This window comes from Sardina pilchardus, chromosome 2 (assembly GCF_963854185.1).
Source record: "Sardina pilchardus chromosome 2, fSarPil1.1, whole genome shotgun sequence".
In the NCBI taxonomy this organism is placed as follows: Eukaryota; Metazoa; Chordata; class Actinopteri; order Clupeiformes; family Clupeidae; genus Sardina; species Sardina pilchardus.
This window is the reverse complement of record NC_084995.1, coordinates 40,875,474-40,884,076: the sequence shown is the minus strand read 5'-3', so window position 1 is coordinate 40,884,076 and position 8,603 is coordinate 40,875,474.

Below are 8,603 nucleotides of genomic sequence, written 5' to 3'. Positions count from 1 at the left end.
CAGGGCAGAACTACTCCACTCTCGGCTTCAGATCAAAAAAGCAGAGGGCCGTACTCATCTCAAGGTCAACTACAATGACCACTTGCCCTTTGTGGCTGGCCTACATTGGAAGGAGCTCACCTCCAAAGCCTCCCTTAGGAAATATGAAGGTGATAAAAATTCCCACCTGTCATACACCCCCCCACACACACACTCACCCTCATGAGCCAGAAACAACAATTGATAACATCATGAATGGAATTTAATAATGCCTCCCCCTTCTTCTCTCTCTCTCTCTCTCTGCCTCCCTTCCTCCATTCCTCCTATCTTTATCTGTGCAGGGACATTTAACATGGACAGCCCCTGGCTCTATGTGTTTTGTGCGCACAAGCTGCACCAGCTCCAGCGGGGCACGGTGGAGTTCAGCTCGGAGCTGACCACCCGCAGACTCCTGGCCGTCCAGAGCCTCACGCTGCAGGGCCTCTACAGGGACAGGAAGGGGGAGAAGGAGGCCAGAATACACCTCTTCACCCCCACCGTCTCCTATCTGAAGGTAGATGCACCGTCTTCGAGATGCTGCACCACAGTTGAGAGTCTATGAGATGGTTCTCATGTGTATGATCTTTTATGGTGTCAAGGGTGTCTTGTTCCTTTCTTTAATAAAAAGAGTCAAATGTCCGTAACACTGCTATTTGCTCCCATTTAATGTTTAAAAAACAAGTAACGGTCTGATGAAGGCCCAGTAGGGTCGAAATGTTGCTTGTTTTTTAAACATTAAATGGGAGAAAATAGCAGTGTTGCACATGCCATAAGGTTGTTTTACCATTGGGCTATTGGTTGTGATTTCTCTTTACAGTAGTGTTTATCAAGGAAGAGTGGCCTTTTTATTGAAGCTACTCTCCGTTTGTCCTGCACCTGCAAGGTGGGATGTGCACACAACTACTACTCTTTTTGAACGTTGTTCCTTTCTGTGCCAGGCCGGGGCTCACGGCCTGCTGGGCAAGCGAGGGCTGAAGGCCTCGTGCTCCTTCAGCTCGGCGTGGACGGAGGCCCTGCAGGGCCAAATCGCCCTGAGCGACGGCAGGCAGCTGAAGACTCTGGACCTGGGCGCAGTGTGTGGCCACTACAACCTCAGCCTCACCACCAGCCTGAGCTTGATGGATAAGGTAGAGCCGCATGGTTTGGAGGAGACACTGCCAGAGGAAATAATATAGAGTTTATTAGTGATGCCTAGGGTGTGAGGCTGCTTAGGAATGTATCTGTGCCTGTTGTTCAGAATGGAAAATGGCCACCATTTTGAAGTTAGTGTAATATATAATCAACTAGAAAAGCACTCAGAGAGCGGAAACCTCCTCCAAGCGAGAACATAACCGCCTCCTGGATCCAGACGGTGATACAGATCACTCCCATTTAATCCCAAATGTAATTGTTTCTTCCTTGGGTCATTTCAGACCTTCCCTGAAAATTTCATTGAAATCCATCCATAACTTTTTGAGTTATCTTGTGAACAAACAGACAGACAGACAGACAGACAGACAGACAGACAAGCAAACAAGCAAACCCCGATGAAAACATAACCTCCTTGGCGGAGGTTATAAGAGAACATTTCACATTATCTCTAAGACATGAAGTAGAATTGATGTATGGCACTCTGAATACACTGTGTCTATCATAAATTGTGGTTAAAAAAGGTGTGTTCATGCGCGTTCTTCTGCATCGCTCTATCCCACCTCCTGGTTCCATACAGCAGCTGAAGAAGAGGCACGTGGCGCTGAAGATGAAGCTGTCCGAGTCTCAGGGAGCAGCCACAGAGCTGGAGATGGAGGGGAGCCTGGAGGAGCTGAGGAGAGATGGGTTCAGGTTCCAGAAAAGAGCCACGCTACACCTCAGGTGAGCATGGAGGAGCTGAGGAGAGATGGGTTTAGGCAGAGCCATATAAAGAGAGAGTTGCGACAACCCGGGTACAGAAAATTCGGTTTGTGACGTGGTTCGGGTAACTTCAAATAGTTCAAAACAGTTCCCGGAAGCGATTGACTGTTCGTTAGAATAACCGTCTTTTAACGAGTGTTCGATCCTAACTTCCGGGAACTATTGTTGAGAAAATATGGAACATTAGCGTCAATGGAGTTGTCGCAACTCTCTCTTTATATGGCTCTGGGTTTAGGTACCAGAAAAGAGCCACGCTACGCCTCAGGTGAGCATGGAGAACGCAGCGCTCCAGTCAGAGCAGCTATCTCAGGAGTAAAGGTGACCATGGTGATAAGGACACTGAAGATGATGGTGGTGGTGGTGGTGGTGGTGATTATGATGGTGATGCAGATGAGGGTGATGGTGATGATGGTGATGATAAGGATGATGATGGTGATGGTGGTGGTGGTGATGATGATGGTGTTGATCATGATGATGGTGATGGTGATGATGATAAGGATGATGATGGTGGTGGTGGTGATGATGATGATGGTGATGATGATGAGGGTAATGGTGATGATCATGATAGTGATGGTCATGATGGTGATGGGGGTGATGATGGTGATGATCATGATGATGATAGTGATGGTACAGTAATGATGAAGAATTTTTCTCTGCTGATGATACTGGTGTTGTTACTGTCGTGATAATGATTTTGCTGCTGATTTCTCACGTGTCCTCTTGCTTTGCAGACAGCCATTCCAGTTCCTCCCTGAAAGCCTGCTTCTCCAGGAGACCTTCACCATAGATCTCGAAAAGGGCACCTACGTCCTGGATTCCAAAGCCCTGCTTCAGAATGACAAACAATTCACCCACACACTCACTATGGGATACAAGTCTCAGAAGCCATTTGTGAGTTGAGACTAACACAAAAATGCAATATATTGTTTGTCATCTTGTGTCATTGTCAGATACCTGATTACTTATACATTTGCTTTCCCTTGCATGTGTGCTATTTGATGTCTTGTAAATGTGTGTGTGTGTGTGTGTGTGTGTGTGTGTGTGTGTGTGTGTGTGTGTGTCTGTGTGTGTTTGTGTGTAGATCTGCTCGTCCCTGGTCCATCCTTTCAGCTCATCTGCCATCCCTCAGGACTCTGAGATGTGTCTGTCTCTTGGTCATGGGCAGGTACTCAAATATAACTGTCATGGTATATTTATGCTTCAGTATGTTTCTATAGCTTTGATGTTTCTATACAGGTTTGATTTGCCTACATTCAGATTTATCATTACGTCTTGGCATATACTCTATGCATGTATGTACATAATGTGTACATGCATGCTTGTTTGTTTAGTATGCTTGCAGGTATGCATGTTTTTATACCCGTATGTACGTAATGCACGTAGGTATGCATATACTGTATGTATGTTTGTATGTATTTCTGACAGACACATCGAGAGTTGCATGGAAAGTTACGAGTTCAAAAGAGGGACATGCTGTTGATCCATGGCAAGGTTCAGTTCAGTGAGGTCAATTCAGTCCAGCAAGCAATCACCATCTGGGCCAATCTCACTCACCAACTTAAGGTAAGGAGAGGGCCTTGCTGATGTATAAAGCATTCTCATTAATGACCCATCTCAGGGTACTTCAAGGTGAAGATGAATAACTCCATAGCTGCTTCCCTCCAAAAGAACTGGCCCAGTTTGCCCTCACACAGGCGTATTCACTCTCGTGTGCCTTTTCCTGTGTGTTTTCCCTCTGATGTTTTGCATTTTACTGGGCTAAATTTCGCACACCTGCATGTTTTTTTTTGGGCGCTGTCCAATGGAAGTTTAACGAAAAAAGTATCAATTTCATGAGACGTGCTGGATAAAGCTGGTCATATTTTGCCTGGTTACTATGCCATTGTTCTAGGTGCAGATGCCAGCCTCTTTCCGTGTGGAAGGAGACTTGTCTTGGAACCGTGTGAAAGATGGCCGGTTTGATTACCTCGCCAAAGCAAAAGCTATTAACAATATCCACGTGTGCCAGGTACTGTTCTGCTGGGCTCGTATTTTGTGCACACATAAATAACTCTTCGCAGTGTTTGTTCCAAACCACTCGTTTCTGTACTCTTCTGTAGGGTTCAGTGCGTGTGAATGGGTCCACTGAGAACATTGGTCTCTATGCGGACATTAGCCATACTTTCGTTTCAAGAGTTCCCAACGCAATGCAGGTAAGATAATGCAAGGTCATGTCTGTGAAACAGCATTGATCTGAGGACTGAATCAGATCAGTTGTTGATTCAGGGCAAGTGGTCAGAGCCAGAACCACATATTACTGACTCAGTCAGAAGTCAGTTTTATAGTGGGGTGCCTTCTCACAATTGTCATCTCAGTATTGGATTTCGGATTTAGGACAGTTGCTTGCTAGAATGTCATTGTGTAAGGCTTGCTTCATGGACCTTTGTGTTCATATCTCCATAGGCCCATGTCACTGCAGGCAGGTCCCCTGCAGGCAGCGTCAGTGGATCCATGGGTGTGAGGGCTGATGGGAAAGGCCAGGCCTCGCTGGAGGTCCTGCTGGCCAGTAGCGTGCAGGGGAGCCTGCGCTCCATGGGAGTTCACGTGGGCCTGCAGCAAACGCTGCTGCCTGACGTCTCCAGCAGCCTACACCTGCAGCTGGCTGCCAACGCCTCCACTGACAGGTGCATCCATCCACATCCATCCACTCTCATGAAAACCATGCAAATCAGATATGTTTCATATTATTTTTCTCTTGGGGTTTGCTCATCAGTCATCATTTCTCAACTTTATTTGTCCATTCCTCCTCTTGCCCTGCCCTTTTCCTCTATTTTTCCACTGACGCCCTGACCACACATAGCTGAGTATTTTTCAGAAAGTACTGTAGATCTTTCCTCCTTTGTATTGCCAAATATTTCCATCCACACACACAGATACGCAAAACCATCTGTTGAAAGTTGTCAAGAACATGTTACGTCACAATCCAAAACTTCTGTTTTCCCCTGTCCACACACAAACACTGAAAAGGAGTTTAAGAAAATCTCCTTTTTATTAAAAATATCCGTTTTCAATGACAAACACTACATTTTCATGTGGGTTAGAGGCCACAACGCATAAAAAAATTCTCATGACTTATGCCCTTCTGTCTTTGTTTCCTTGTCTGTCTGTCTGTCTGTCTGTGTGTCTGTCTGTCTGTCTGTCTGTCTGTCTGTGTCTGTGTCTGTGTCTGTGTCTGTGTCTGTGTCTGTGTCTGTGTCTGTGTCTGTGTCTGTGTCTGTGTCTGCCTGTGTCTGTGTCTGTGTCTCTGTCCATCCCAGTGAGCCTCTACAGCTTCAGTGGACTGGGGCCATGGAACACAGCCCTGGAGCTGGAACTGGAGGGTCTGGCACAGGTGACTTGGAAAATCCCCAGCCTGGCCTCTCCATTTTGCCCAAGAGTCTGGGTTTGGAAGGGAGAGTCATCTCTCATCCTGCTGGATTGATTGGAGGTATGACAGCGTTGCTGAAGCCTATGATAAAATACAGCACTTAGAAGTGCAGTCCACGATAATCTCTCAAATTCAGCAAACTGACTGAGTTCAAATACCAAAAACCTTTAGCCAGAATCACAACTCAACTTTGACAACACATTTGACAACACATTTGATATTTCTGTTTCTGCAGGTGAGCTTAAGTTGTCTGTGAACAAACAGATACACAGCGTGGAGTTCAAACACCGGGAGAATGCTAAGGAAGAAGAAGAAGTAGAAGAAGAAGAAGAAGAAGACGAAGAAGAAGAAGACATGCTAGGAAGGAGGAAGAATGGGACACGTGATTGGCTGTGTGTGAGATCGGCGGACAAGCACCTCTGTGTGAATATGAGCAGCCGGTCCAGCCACCAGGAGGGCAGCAGTGTGTCCGGCCAGCTCTCCCACTCCTTCCCCTGGCTGCACTCCGCAGGTCTCTGCGTCCGCCTCACGATCACTCATCATTTCGCTGTCTCATGCTCAGTCAGTCACTTCCTTACAGTCAGCAGCGCACCTGTGACTGACACACACCACCACACAAATAACGCGACAATAGACCCTTTCAACAAGCAAAACAAAAGCAATGCTGGAATGTTCTATTTTGTTCCCAAACTACTTCCACAGCATTAAGATAACATATGGAATGTTGAAACAGACACCTTGTTGGAACAACTATGATAGGCCTACTGATAATGGAACTCTCTTCAGATGGTCTATACTGTAAATGAAAACTGACCGGTCAAATATCTATTTTTCCCATGACATCATAGCCGTGGAAAGATCAAAAGCGTAACATCCAAACTTTGATGTGTGCCTTTAACGGCAGGCCTACTGCTTTGATAGTAACTTTGTAGTGCTAATGATCAGAAGTGACCTGTGACTGAACTGTGGTAGTGAGTGGTACTGCATATTGATGTCGATGGCCCCTTGTGGCACTCACGCTGAGCTCTGTTTGTTTGGCCGTCGGCAGGAGTGCCCGCGGAGAGCGGTGCAGGCGTGAGCTGGGACTGGGGAGAGAGGCGGACTCTGCTGGACGTCAAGCTCCGCTCCGGGTCACGCCGCCTCCGAGTGAGGATGAGGAAGGAGATGCTCAACGCCACGGATGACACGGGACACTTTCAGGTCTGTGGCGAGCTCCTGGCTGCTACACACACACACACCCCTCTCACTCCACCTCTACGATGTTTCACATCCTGCAGTATAATGGGCCTTACTTTCAATTCTGGGCAAAGTGCAAAGTCTTAGTCTAACTAAAGCTTCCTTAATAACTATCCAAAATGAGAAAGAATCGATGGGTCAGCTAAAAGCTGTCTAGCTGTTAGTTCATGTGCGAGAACCTTGCTGGTAGACTGATTTTGCACTTTGCCCAGGATTTAAATTAAGTTCCTATATGGCTTGGGCTACAGTGCTGTTTACCCGCCAGCAGTGCTGTTGTTAACAGAGACGTGGCTGATGGTGTTTCAAACGCACTGTTCTCCCATTAGACCAGATAGACTCCTCAACATACTGTAGTTTATCATGGCTATCTATTTCTAGTGCGTTTTCTCTATTTATCAGACGCTTATTTATCAGACACTGTGGCATATATCTTGTTAAGGAGGTTGAAACGTTTTGCATGGTAGCCTCTTTGAATCTCTTAATATGATCTTATTCTTCAACCACGGCGCTTGATGAAAGGATCTCAGCGGACGAGCCTGCATGCGCTGACAGTGCAACTCAAACAGAGAGTGATAATGGCTTTCAGAGGGGTGGACGGGCCGCAGTGTTGTTACAGCGGGCCTCGCTGCCCCCTGGGGCGTCTCACCCACTCCTCTCCGCTCCGCTACACAGCCGCCGGGACACGCTAGCCTGAGGAAATACCTCCGTCTTCACACTCCGCTCCCACTTCAAAAGCAAACTGAGCCGAGGGCCGGGGGGGGGGCTTGTTTTCACAGGTGAATTGCACTGGGGGGATCGTTTCGGACCACCTGCTGGGCCGGTGCTCTGGACAAGCTGTAGACCAGACTCTGGAGGTACTGGGCTTTCACTTGAGAGAGGATGTGTTGGGGAAGGGTCCCGGGGGTGGGGGGTGGAGGGGTGGAGGGGTAAGATATTATTGGAACCACCAGTATCACGGTCTGTGTAACAAGACATGTATGGAGAAGATGAAAGTGTCAGTGATTGATAGATACCAGTTGTTAAAACTGACTAAAGCTTTGCTGTTATGCCATTACGTTTTTGTCCCCACACACATGGCTTTTAAATCCTCATCCAAGGTAAATGAGAGTAATCCTGTCACAAGAATAAAACAGACCATTGAGTTCAAGCAGTAAAATATGTTCATGTTTCACAGCATGCATTAGAGTAGCTGAAATCAAATGGGAGAGAGTGGCTTAGTACATCATGTTTTAATGTTCCTTCAGCAGCATGTCTGGTTTACTTTGGATTATTGTGAAGGTCATTTGTGTGTGTATGTGTACATGGACTCGCAGGCAGAGATCTGGACTAATCTGACTGGATTTCCTGTGTGTTTGGACTCGGAATTCCTGGCAGTTATTGCACATGGCCACTGGATTCCCACTAGGTACACTGACTGATTCAGTTATAGTCAACTACACACCCTGTGCACTTGGAACTGTTCTGTTGAATATATATTTCAATTAAATCATTTTAAATAGCCAAAGTTGAGTGGAAGTGACAGTTTAATTGACTGCAATGCACATGTGCCACTCACCACCTTTTTGTTTCAGTAAGGAACTGGTTTTGAGCATTGGCAACAACATTTCAGTCTTGCAGCCATATCTACCAGCCAAGTTTTACTGCAGATCCCAGGTATTTCTGTCTTCCTTTGCAAGTGGGTATATGAGGTTGTATGTGTGTGTGTGTGTGTGTGTGTGCGCATGCGTGCTTGCATGCGTGTGTGTGTGTGTGTCTGTGCAGGGTCATTGTACGGCTTCATACCTTGCAATATTGGTACCATAATTCATACCTTGCAATATTGGTTGCATGAAAAATCACCCAAGTCTCTTCCATGTTTTTGTGCAGTTTAACCGCACAGGGTCTGAGGTGAGTGGCTCCACCCAGCTCCAGACACATGAGAGGGTGTTTACTGCACAGGGAGAGTTCACCTACACTGCTGAAGGTTTCAGCCAGTCGCTGGTGCTCAATCACACTTTCCCTCAGGTGAGAGGCCTTCACAACAGCACCGTGGCAACCATATGACATTACTCAA